Source organism: Siphateles boraxobius, unplaced genomic scaffold, assembly GCF_051911475.1.
Source record: "Siphateles boraxobius isolate OS27281-9 unplaced genomic scaffold, OSU_SipBor_1 16, whole genome shotgun sequence".
NCBI lineage: Eukaryota > Metazoa > Chordata > Actinopteri > Cypriniformes > Leuciscidae > Siphateles > Siphateles boraxobius.
The window spans coordinates 63,073-76,849 of record NW_027508766.1 but is presented as its reverse complement, the minus strand read 5'-3'; positions in this window follow the sequence as shown (position 1 = coordinate 76,849).

The window sequence follows — 13,777 nt, the reverse complement described above, 5'->3', positions numbered from 1 at the left end:
TGTATCCAGTTTGCCCCACCTGGTGGTCAGTGACCACCACTTCTGATTATAAAATGTAGTTAATATAGCAACATGTATTCATATTATATATGCAAATAATTAATGTAAGTATATAGTCACATGATCTTTTTAAAATATTCAGATACATATTTTCCATTTCTGTTACATATTTATGTAATGAGAATGATCAACATTTCAGTATTAGCAGTTTTAGGAATAGAATTTGACAATTTTATTTCAAAAACATTTTTGCCTACATTAGCCTATTATTTACAGTATGCAGTGGTGTAACTTTGTTTTAAAAACTGGGTGGGACAAGTGTGTGTGTGTGTGTGTGTGTGTGTGGGTGGGTGGGTGGGCGGGGTGTGGTGGTGCTAGTATACAATAGTACATTGTGTTTAATTTGTCGTTTAATGAGATCTAATAAATGTTGTTAGAGGCGAGGATTAACATGTAGGCTACCTACTTAATGGTCCAGTGGCGGAACTTTTACAAAGCGTGTCAGAGGTTTTATTTATTTATTTATTTTTTCAGCAGCTTGTACTTTAATGCATTGTATTTTTATGGGTTTGCATTTTTATGTGCTGAAATTTAGCATGGTTGAATATTTAAGCTGTGAATATTTAAATTCAAAACATTTCAAACACATTTTCATTAGTAAAATTTCAATAATCCATATTCCCATTTCATATTTCACTTCCAAAATATTCAAACTGATTAAAAATACAACCTATAATATTCAACAGGCGGTTTTCGGTCCATTTTATTTCGCTTTGCAAATTCACTTCCACAAATTCAGTTGTTCAAATTCGACAGTAAATTCAACGTTGACGTCCAGGAACTGTAGGAAACGCAGTAGATTACCGAGCACAATCTCCATCTGGTGTTAGTCGGCCTCACCAGCAGGGGGTGCAAGCGCGTGTTGTTGACGAAGCCCGAGCAACAGTTAGAGCAAGCCATTCATTCATAAAAACTAATTTACAACAATTGAGCATGCATTAAGTTTTTTGTGATGAGTATCTGGGTCAGTATATATGCGGAAAAGATGATAAAGGCACAAAAGCTGTTTTTATGTTTCATTCATTGTTACTTTCCCTGTGTAGCCTTACATGTTATCAACCTTTTCTACCATGAATGGGATTATAGGTCTAATCGGTTTCCCTCAATACCTCATCAGACTCAAGGATTCCCCTTCCGTCAGGACAAAACGCTTAACGAAGCTTAATGGACTAATACAGTGAGATAAAAGATCAAACTTGCACCTTATTGGGGAAGTATGCCTACATGTTAATATTCCTACATTCATGAATAATCTGGGAAGGGTCATAGCCCTTTCATATTGTTGTCCTATATTGTTAGTTTAACTGTAACTTAAGTAGCTTTGGATAAAAGCGTCTGCTAAATTACTAAATGTAAAATTGGCTTGACATTCGCACATTTAGGGACCGTCTCTAAGGCCACGTCAACACGAAGCCGGTGCGTTCCCTATCCGATCTTTTTTTTTCCTCGTTCTAAAAAAAATTTCCGTAAACACGGCGTCGTCTCAAGAAATATCTGCGTACACACGAAACCACTGAAACCGACTGAAAACGGTGTAGTATACATGCCAGACCAGTACGAGACGATGGAATTCGACTTGCGCATAAACCTTGCGCGCTGTATACAATAATATACAGTAATATTAGGCACAGTAGCTTCTTTTCTTTTCTTTTCTTTTTTACCAAGAACTTTATTGAACAATATCAAAAACTATAAATGGTACAAAATAGGGATGAGTCACGATAGTCGATTAGTTAGCAGACGCATAAAGCTTGCCACAAAGAACCGGCAAATAGCCTAATCATTATGAATGTGTCAAATATAGCAAGGAGATATTTTAATTGTTTATTAATAAACTAGTGTTTTGTGTGACGATGCTGACTTGCCACCTTCGCAGTATTGTGAAGGTGCCTATAGAGAGAAATGCACACTTCATATGGATTATTAGAGTTGTCTGTTTCTTTTCGTTTTGAATTGTTTTGTTTAAAAGTAGACATTTCAAGCTTAGATATATTTCTGAGTTTATGTTCATTTATGAGACAAGCTCCAGTTCTCGTGCGATGCAAGTTATATCGCGTCGGCGCCTGCATGTCCTGATTATAGGCTATTGTCTGCTATATTTCCAGGCAATTTGTTAATGAAACATTGATTAAAATTAAGATACAATTTATACAAAACGAAATTCCCTTTAAAGAAAGGCTTTATACAAAACAAAACTTAATGAAGTGGTCAAAATGATGTGTCTCGATATTGCGCATCTTACTCACGCTGTTCACTTTTCATATAGGGCCTAATGGACATATATGAAATGGAAAAAATACCATTAAAACATAAATATGAAACTAACTTTTCTTTAATGGCTACAACATATAGGCCTACTACAGTACAGAGAAATTTAATGTGTCGCTGGTGAGCATGAGGGGCAGAGGTGCGTTTTTTGAATAATAATCAAATAATTCCCAGCGATCGTCGAATATTATGTTTGCTTGACATGCCCATTTCTACAAAATACGAAAAGTCGTAATCAGACAAAATACAAGCATCATAGCATAAGAACGAAATATAAATAAATAAAATAAAAATACATTAAAGTAGGCCTAAATAATAAATAAATAAATAAATAAAAGAGGCTCAGTAGCTTCTGAAGCATGAACTCAAGCAAGTAGTCGCAGTTGCTGCTGTTATGGCTATTGATTTAGCGTGTCTGACTAGTCGATGCGTGGGGTGATGACATCATCGTTTCACAAAATATAGCCTACGGATTGGCCGTAGGCTACACACGAAATCGCAAGGGCGTCGTTTTCAGATTTATCCACTTTGGGACCCGGTTTCAAAAAATAGCGGTTTCACTCTCCCAAAACGCCGGATCCGTGTGGACGAAATGCCAATACGATAAAAAATGTATACGTATACAGCGAAACGCGTCTTCGTGTGGACGGGTCCTAAGGTAACATTGGTTTTCCTATAGGCCTAAACGTTTCTAACTTCAATTTATTTGAATAAATTGGGCATTATGCCTGACACCTACATGAACACTTTACAGTTGGTTTTATGACTGCAAGTTGTTCTCTTCAAATGCTATTGAAGTTAGAAACGTGTATACCAATGTCGTATTTAATTTTAGAGATGGTCCCTAAATGTGCGAATGTCCAATGTGAAGCCAACTTATGCCAGTATCACTGAGAAACGCTCAGCTTTAAACTTTGCGCGTTAAGTTCATATTCTGAATCCTTCTTTTATATCACTGTATTAGTCCACAATTATTATTAGCTACATTAAGCGTTTTATATGTCCAGCAGGGGAATCCTGACGTATTGAGGGAAACCCTAGCCTACTGCATGCAGCACAATCGCCGCAATATAAGGTTAAGGCAACTAAACAACCAATAGATATGTCAAACTCAAATGTAACATTGGATCTGCATCCGCATCGGGGGAATAACATTATAATCTCGTTAACGATAAAGATTCATGTAGGCTACACAGGAAAAGTAATCGTGAATACACTGAATTTCACATAAAACATAATAATCACAGCTTAAATGTTCAACCATGCTAAATTTCAGCCCATAAAAATGCAAGCCCTAAAAATACAATGCATTAAAATACAAGCAGGGTTAATGCAATGCATATTTTTTCAAGTAGTAGCCTACAATTCAACAGGCTTTTTGTTTCAAAAACATTTGGCATTATTTTACTTCCATATGTTGGGTTCTAATCCGCACTAAGAAATATAGTTTTTTCCCTCATCAAAACCGATTGTTTATTAGTGGTTGTATATCAAGCAGGGACACGTTTTTTTGTGCATTATGTTTTGTGATTTCACCGTAACGAATAGAGAGTCTCTCCGCAACGGATTGAAGCGCGCGTCTATGTGAAGACTGTGCGCGAGTCACAACAGAACACTGTATCCGGGCCAATGATAGCAGCAGTAACAAGCACTTTGGTCACTTGATTTAAAAAAAATAACACATTTCAGATCCCCTCTTATTTAACAAACGGACGAAATGAATGCTCTACTAGAGTTAACTGGAGATGTTTTATTTATTTGTAGCCTATTGGTAGGCTACATCCGTGCCGCAAGATGTTTCAAAAGAGGTTGGGACACAATCGATCCGCCCCACCCGCAAATTATGCCTATGACAGTAAGCAAATTGACTGAGCATGATGGGAGTCATTGGCTTGGAATAAAATAAATAAAAACTATGTGAGTCAGAGTACTATCTGCTTTAAAGTGATAGTTCACCCAAACATTTTAATTATGTAATTTACTCACCCTCAAGTTGTTCCAAACCTGTATGAATTTCTTCCTTCTTCTGAACACAAAAGAAGAAATTTTTAATAATATGGGTAACCAAACAGTTGATGGACCCCATTTACTGCCATGTTATGGAAAAAAAGAAAATACTATTGGTCAATGGGGCCCATCAACAGTTTTGTAACTGACAATCTTCAAAATATCTTCTTTAGTGTTCAGCAGAAGATTTTTGGGTGACCTATCCCTTTAAATCATTTAAGATATTTTCTGTAATTCTTCCTTGTGTATATTTTATTGGATGGTCACTTGACCACCTGTCACACCTTAACAGCACTACATTTCCCTGCATTCCTAATGATTCCCACCTGCACTCAATCAGCCATCACCTGATCACCTGCACGTCATCATCACTGTGTATTTAAGTTCCTCCTTGTGTTCACCTCTTTGTCTGGTATTGTTTCTGTGTAGCACACTGTCTTGCATTGTTGGCTCTTTTGTTAGTACATAAAACCTTGGATTTATCTTCTTCTTCTGTGCGTTACACCACCACTTGACCATGATGAGCTTGCTGCCTTTCTTGACAGTAGTGAATTACCTCTAAATCAGAGAGGAAAAGTTTAGATAGAGATACATTTTTAATACAACTAGTCAAAAGACATTGTAGATCACATTGCAAACTGTATCTGGTTCTGCAATAAACACATACTACCACTAGAGGACACTGTGGTCAAATATATGGAACCCATTGGATTTTAAGACGCAAGAACCAGGTCATAATTTGGCTGTATACTTTCCAAGTCAGTTGATATTTTCGGAGAGATTTGTATGCCTACTTGACACAAAGCATTTCAACAAAAGAAAAAACAACAAAAGAAAGGTAAATGGTCTTATGTTTACCTGCCAATGGTCTTGTAGTAGCCTACCATATATGATATACAGATTGAGGCACAATACAAATGGTGGCTGGAAGTTTTGCTGTTAAGATTCAGCCTATAGTATTCCCTAAAGGGCATCCAGCCTATAGTATTCTCTAGGGTATGGAGCATTGGTTTAATATGATTAGTATTGCACTTTGTTCATCCAACAGCATTATTATTAGGTTTAGATTAGATCATGCTGAGAATTTTTTCTAATGCATTTGCAAAATAAATTTAAGGAATTTTGCTTTGCTACAGTCTTCTTTCCTCAGGGAGAGTTTAGCCCTAACATCTGCCCTCAGTCTGATCTGCTCTAAAATGCCAGCAGTTCACAGACTGGGCTCTGAAAATGTCACCCTGTCAGACACACACCATGACGAATGACCCCAGTCTTTATCATAATATAAGGACATAACCTTTGTGCCACAGCTACCAATATGTGCATTTATATGCATGCTCATGTTTGTGTCAAAGTCATGATTTTTCGGATCATCTATTCTACATCCAAGTTTAAAAGGGAAAAGGTTGCTGTTCTGTCCTATCTGGTCCGAAGTGCTCTTTTCTTGTCCTCGTGTTCTGTGTTCATTTAGAAAATTCTCTATTATTTCTTATGTTTTACTGGAAAACTCCTAATATAGCTTTAACACATTACTTGATGTTTACAGTGTATAATACAATAATAATGATCAAACAAAACAAAACAATTTAGTTATATCTTATGTAATCCGCTTCAGCCAATAAAATTAAAATCTATTTACCATGTGCTTGACATTTTTGGCAACAAGGAAGTAAAGGATACATTAGAACATGTTGGTCACATACTATCAAGGCTCCATAATGAGTTCATTTTGGACATGAAAATACATATTCCATTTTTTTTGTAAATCATTGTACATCAAATTGTGCCTTCTACACTTTTTGGTCATTTTTTTACAGTATAATAGTCTTTTTGCTTGTGTTTTGGGTTGATATTAGTAAGGTTTATAGAAGAGTGGAAAAGCTGTATCTTTTTCCAGAAAGTATTGATGATAGTGATGGCAGTGCATCAGAAAATGAGGTTATAGTAAGAAAGGAACAAGATCAAAGAAGATAGAAGCAGTTAGGTTGATGGCAGAGATGAAGAATAAAAATCATAAATTGTTGTGGAAGTCAGGCATTTGGGTACATTATCCTATGCCAGTTTGGAAGATGTGATCCAGAGGTCAGATGCCCTTGGTCAGATGTCATTGCCTATTGGCCTCACTACACTGACAAGCAGGGATGATCCAAAAATGATGATTTAAAGGGGTCATGTGATGCAATTTCTTGTTTTCTTTTTTCTTTAGTCTGTTATGTAGCTGTTTGTGCACGTATAAGATCTACAGAGTTACAAAGCTCAAAGTCGCAAACCTAAATAGATATTCGTTGTAAAAGTTAAGGCTCAGCCACGCCTTCCTAAAACGCTTTGTTCAAACACGCCCCCACAAATCTACTTCAGTCTGTGGGGGCAGAGTTTCATAACACCGCCCAAATGTATACGCAAAGAAAGAAGACGTAATTTTTATTCTTGCTTTTATTGTTGCCGCCATGTCATGGAGACGCTGTGTTTTTCGTTGCGAAAGCCAGACTACTTTGTTTGTCCTTCCAAAAAAGGACACAATTAGAAAACAGTGGTTAAGCTTTATTTACAACACTGTTCCAGAACAGTATTGTAACAAAATATTCGACTGTGTGCTGCACATTTTTCGGTCTGTTTCCAGAACCTGGAAGAGACAAGGCCGGCTGTGCACAAAGGGTGATTCTAAAAAGTGGGGCAATTCCATCTTTGCAAGTACATTCTGGCGCTTCTGACTCACAGACACAGCCTGTAAGTATGTTTTCATATTTTTAGAATTTGCTACTGACTATTCAAACACGAGTTTTGAGCAGTAGCTATAGACTAGCGCTTGTTTGTCTTTTCTACGATCACAAATGCAGACATGGTTTTATGTTTACCTAGTTTACACTTTCATTCAAACATCTAATAGTTATAACAATTACATGACTTATATGTGATCTAAGCATAATAGACACATATAGAGGTTGTAAACACAATATAGAATTAAGTAGTTGAACGATGTTTGATTATTAGTTTGTCAAGAATTGTTTTGGGATGATTTTATGTATTTTAATATGTAATGTCTCAGTCTCTGTGGTTTTAAGAGATTTCAACCCTTGGGTCATTCAGAGGTCCTTAAGAAGAAGGAGGTTTGTTTTAAATCCTTTGTCTTGGGCTTAAACAACCTCTGCCGTTATCTTAATGGGTCCCGAGCCGTGCCAATTGTTCTCTGAACCAATCAGTCTTTTCCAAACTATCTAACGTTGACAATGTTCTTCCTTTAGTTGGGCTCATCTCTTTGAAGCTTTCATGGTCATAAAGTTCATAGCTGGGTTTTTTCATTGGTAAGCTTACACTGGCTGGAGCCCACTCCATTTCTGGCCCTAGATTAGACTGGTGATTTGGGGGTCTGGAGTGTTAAATTCTGTGTGGAATTATATTTGAACGAATCACCTGGAAGATTAATTTGTGTTTGGTTCACCCTCAAATCCTACACGGCGCATCCTGCCCCGGCGACCTGCTGCTGCCTCCACCCGAGGGCATCTCTTTGCCGTCGCTTCTGCTCCTGCTTGACCACCGCAGCAGCCTCCATCCTGGCCTCGGTGTGAAGCGAGCCGCAGGCAGGCCACCCAGCCTGTGTCAGACGCTGCCAATCCAGGTGGCAAAAGAGCAGACCTAATTCCTCTGTTCCTGGTTGAGTCTCCCCCCTGTCATAGGCTAGAGCCACCCCAGTGACATTCCATATGTTGTACTGCCCGGTCTTCCGCCCAGTCCATATGCGTTTTCTCCACATGTTACATCCCTTCGGGGAGGATGTGGCTTCCGCAGCGTATTCCTTTCCAACGAAAGAGAATGCTCTCCCAGTGGTCTTGCGGAACAGCAGTGACTTCCCTGGCCTAAGCCCTGTCCCATCTCCACCTAAAATAATGCGGCTTCGACTATGTCGAACGTGAGCGACTGAAAGGGAACATATCGGTTACGTATGTAACCCTCGTTCCCTGAAGGAGGGAACGGAGACATAGTCCTGGTTCCATTCCTTGAAGAAGGGGACGGAGACGTAGTCTCATCGCCACTATTGCTGGACCACTGCTGACTCTGGGCACCGCTCGGCTCCTCAGTGAAAAACAACTTGTGCATGCATCCACTTCCGTATTTATACCCCCATCGCGGGGCGGAGTGTGAGATGCAGATCTCGCATGCCAATTTGCATTGGCTCGCTTTAACAGTACTCGAAGATGACAGGCTCCCTAAGCGTGATCCCAATCAGTCGACACGTCGACTACGTCTCCATTCCCTCCTTCAGGGAACGAGGGTTACATACGTAACCGAGACGTTCTCCTGACGCTTTGGCCTTTATCAAGAGGGTAGGGGACCTGCTCGCATTTTCAGTAAATGAATTGTGCCTGGAATTCGGGCCAGCCAACTCTCACGTCATCCTGAGACCCCAGCCTGTATATGTGCCCAAGGTTCCAACCACTCCCTTTCGGGAACAGGTGGTGAACCTGCAAGCGCTGCCCCCGGAGGAGGCAGACCCAGCCCTGGCTTTTATCTGTCCCGTCCATGCCTGTATGTGGACAGAACGCAAAGCCTCCGGATCTCAGACCAGCTCTACTTCTGTTACCGAGACCAGCAGAAGGAAAAGGCTGTCTTCAAGCAGAGATTAGCCCACTTGATAGTGGATGCCATCGTCTTGGCGTAGGAATCCCAAGACGCACCATGCCCCATCGGGGTGTAGCTTCTTCCTGGGAGGTGGCACAGGGTGCCTCGCTGACAGATATCTGTAGAGCTGCGGGCTGGGCGACACCAAACACGTTCGCTAGATTCTATAGCCTTCGTGTCGAGCCGGTAGCTTGACGTGTGCTCTTTTCTCATAGAAGCCGGTCAACACCGTTGGCCCCACTCAAAGTGTCGAAGAGCCACCTCAGTGACATTCCATGTATTGTACTGCCGGAAACACCCAATGCATATGTTTAACTTCCACATGATACCTCCCTACGGGCAGGATGTGGCTTCCACAGCATCTCCATTTCCACCAAAAGGGCATGCTTTCCCAGCGTTATCCAAGTCTGTCTCAGTGGGTCATTCGGAACACCAGTGGTCTTCCCTGGCCTAAGCCCTGTCCTATCTCCGCCTCAGGGATCAAAGCTTTCACTAGGCACTGGAAGGTGGCAGCACTAGGTGGCGTGTTAATTGGGATCCCAATCAGTACGGTATGTCCGACTCACCTTGAACGTGACCGGACTGAAAGGGAATGTGAGTCCCTTCGCCACCATTGCTGGACCACCTCGGCTCTTCAGCGGAAATACAAAAATTTTTGTTTTTCAACGCGCTGCGAGGCAGAGCGGCTGATGCAATTGTCGCATGCCAATGTGCATTGGCTCGTTTTTTTTCCCCTGCCCAAGGATGAGCATGTGAAGAGTTGTTAAAGTTCATCTTTACACCGATTCCACAGCAGTATAGTCCGAACCTTGTGCTGTGTTCCCTTCATTTTATTGCTTCTTTAACTAAAATGCGTTCAACAATGGATTCGCAAGCCGATTGTTATTGAAAGATGGGTCATTACATGTATTAAGTGTCAAAAGCACAAGTATTGCAGAAACAATATACTTCCTTGCAGCAAAGATTTTCAGCCTCGCTTGGCATTTTGATACAGTTCCCACACGTGCACCTAAATAAATTTGGTAATGAATCAGTCTGTGACATGTTACACTGAACTAACAAATGGCAACAGACAGCAAGATTAATCAGATTACAGCACGTTACTTATCAGACATTCTTACTCCGATTCTGCATGTTCCATCGGCCTGAAGTGCCATAAACTACATTGACACTTACTATTGAGAAAGGTCCTGCTCCATTCGTGTTTTCGTTTGACTTTCTGGTTCATCAGCAAATCGTTTCCTCGTCAGACTCTGGCTCGAATTGGTAAGGCAAAATTGATGCCATGTTCATACACTGTATAAAATTTTCAACACTTGACCAGCCGTAATCCAGTAATGCACTGCACGCAGTATATACCAATCACAACTGACAGGGTCATCTGACCAATCACCGCAGATTAACGTCAAGCAAAGGTGGGGTTTCGAAAAATGAATCGTTGAGCGAATCCTTTTGGAGTTGTTGAGCAATTAATGTAAAAATAAATGCATATTATAAGACAATGAAAGTCTTTTTTGTCCTTGCATGCATGTAAACCTATTGTTGGGGACTCCCTAAACAAAAATTGAAACCTTTCAAATGCCATCAAAATGCTACCTTAATAGAGTTTTTAATGTTTTTTTGAAACACTAAGACCTTATTACTACTTTTCACTACTTTTCAGACAGTGAAAATGCATTTGAATGTGTGTGACATTTCAGACAATTTGCCGAAAAGAATTTTACCCTAATAGGACAAAGTCAGTTATAAATGATGGCACCCTTAAAAAAAGGTCAAATGTCAGATGTAGAAAACTAATTCTGAAAAAAATATTTTAGTCTTAAATATATGTAAAATATATAGTAATTTATTTTTTCTAGCAGTGATTTCACTATATACTATATACTTACACTATATAACTCCCATAGAGGGTTGTCCACTGTTAAACAAGTCACATTTACACTCAAATATCACCCCCTTATTGATATTTCTAAATTACTGGATAAATGTTGGTAACATATCATAACTAACTAAATAACGAAAAATTACAAATTAATGCAAAAACTTTTAGGCCTATATAATCATAAAATAATATAATATATATTATTAGCATATTATTCAAAGGCTGTTTGATTGCTAATTATGCATTTGCATTGTTTTCTTCCACTAAAAGGAAAGGGTTCTGATGAATTTTGATGCATTAGTAATGTTTTTATTGTGCTTTGTACAAATAGAAAAATGTAAATATACGTTAATTACAAAATCAACCAATAGGCAAATCGATTAAAGCTCTAAATAGTCTACATTTTCGTTAGTATTGATGCAGTTATTCTGTATGTTTTCACCCAAAAATGAAAATTCTGTCACCAGTTCCCATGAAAGCCTGCATTTAGCAAATGATTGGAATACTCAATATTGAAAGTGTTTTTGTTGATGGTGCAAAATGCTGATTTTGTATAGCATGCTGTCAGTGAGGGTGCTTTACATCAAGGCTGATCTTTGTGGGAAAAGATCGTGCTGTGCTTAAGTCTGTACTTGGCAAGGAAACACACAATATGTTCATGTGATTTTGGGCCCACTCGATCTTTGCTCTCCAAGGTGTGTATGTGAGAGAGAGCAGAGGATCAATGGTGTGGTATTACAGGATTACCTATCAGCACATTTCTAGTTCTCAGGTTTACAGACAACAACAAATACTCAAAGACAGTTATTTCTGTGTCGCTCTATCGGCCTACTTTTATTTACAAACAAAAAAAAATATCTTCTGATGGTCCACAACATTCATGATAGGAGCAGTGAAATGGTTTAAGTCGACTTACGAGGATCTTGTTGATGATGAGCAATGAGGATTTTAATAATGTTTTTGTTGTTTCAATGATTGACATCTTTACTTTTGCAAGGATTTCAACTTTCCCATTTTGAGCTTTTTTTCCTGCGACCCCCAGAAGTCAAAGACTCACCCATGATCTGCTTAAAGTATCAGAACACCAATAGGTAAGGTTGTATTAGTCGGGGGAGGTGGCTGATTGTATTGATTTTATATTGGAAATCCAATTCAGGGTTTTTTCACATTCTTTCACTTTAGCTGAGCAGATCTAATGTTTGAATGTTGCAGATGCATAAATTAGCTGATGCCAAGCAAGTCTCTGTGTATGAAAATACAAATTCAATTTGTATGCAAATAGAAATGTAGTTTCAGAAAGATTTATTTTTAAGGCATGTACTTGTATCAGCGTTGTGTCTGATTGTTACAAAGCAGCAAGAAGAACCAGTGACCGTTGTACTTTCCCAGCCATCTGATGTTTTTGGAAAGACCTGTGATTAGTACTTGTCTTCTGCAAGTTGTTGCTGCAAAGTGTTTAAACTGACATAAGGTAACTTTTGGGTCATCAAAAGGATCCTATTTTACACTAAAGACTAAAGAGAATTGCCAAGGATATTGCAGTAGTACATATGATATTATGTTCAAGCAGAATAGAAATGTTGGCAAGAAGCTTTGCTGTGGAGCTGATATTGCCTCAAGCTATGTGGGCGAAATTGATGTTTTATGTAGTTGTGTGATATTGTTTAATTTTATAATAACAAAGTCTACTACTGTTATTCAAGGTCATGTCATAGATTTTAGTGTTAATGTTACACTCTATAGTGTTTTTTACTAACAATACTTAGAAATTGTAAAAATACTCTCTAATGGATTCTATGCAGAACGACTGCCTATTTTCGCTAAAATCTCAGCTTTCGGTAAATTCTTTCTTAGCAAATTTTTTCTAAAAACTGTCAATATTTTATTATAATACAGTGTATATATATTATTAACTAAAGTAAATATAACATTTCTAATATATTAAAACATGAGAAGCTTTTAATACCTTTAGCGAAAAGGTGGATCATATCAATATTGCTTTGTCGTGTTATGGGACAATTCTGCAATATATACATTTGTGCTTAATTTTTTTTTCACTCAAAATTTCTATACCCTGCACTCCACCAGAAGTCGCAGTTGCCACTGAGGCTAAATGCAGAAGCTATAGTGATATAGTAGATTCATTGAATTTCATGCTTCTGTCCCTCTAAGACTTCAACAGTATGTAAATGTCCTCTTAGCACATGAAATGTACTCACAAACTATACTTACATTGCTGTCAATAACAACAACAGCCTCTTAGCGACATCTGAAAAACTGTTTCTAAAATTTCATTCTTTTTAAAGAAAGTTTCGGCCAAGTTTCTGAATAGTGAACAGGTAGTGTTGACGTGTAAATGTACTGTAGGTGGGCAGGTGAGTGTATTTTGTTTAATTCAGTCATTGGATGTCAGACAGTTGTGGAGCCATTTTTCTACTTTTTCTAAAGTATGAGTTTTAAAACATTAACAAAAGAGTGATTGTATGTGCCCATTTAAAGTTTTTATGCAGTATAATAAACATGTTGTGAAGAGAATAATGTGTTTGCTTGATCCACATTTGAGACAGATTTGTTTTTCAGCTTGCTCACAAGATCCCTTCTTCCACACATACTTTGAAAGTTTGATCTGCTATTCAATTGCTTCACTCTTCCTGACCAGACATTCAAAGCATAGCTCTATAACAAGGACACAACTACACAAACACAGTCCTGTCTAATGTGCTATTCAGCTGGAAGAGCCAATGTGAGATGAATGCTGTTGTTCTCTCTGTGATCGTGTGCTGAATTTTTCAAAGACTAGCTGTTTCTAATGTGACTACCGTGCACCTGTCTGTTGTTTATAGTCATTAGCATCTGGATTTTGCGTGTGCAACTTTAGTCGAAAAATGTCATTATGGTTTAGACTGTTGTGTAATATTTTTTTGTAACGTGTATGTATGTGTATTG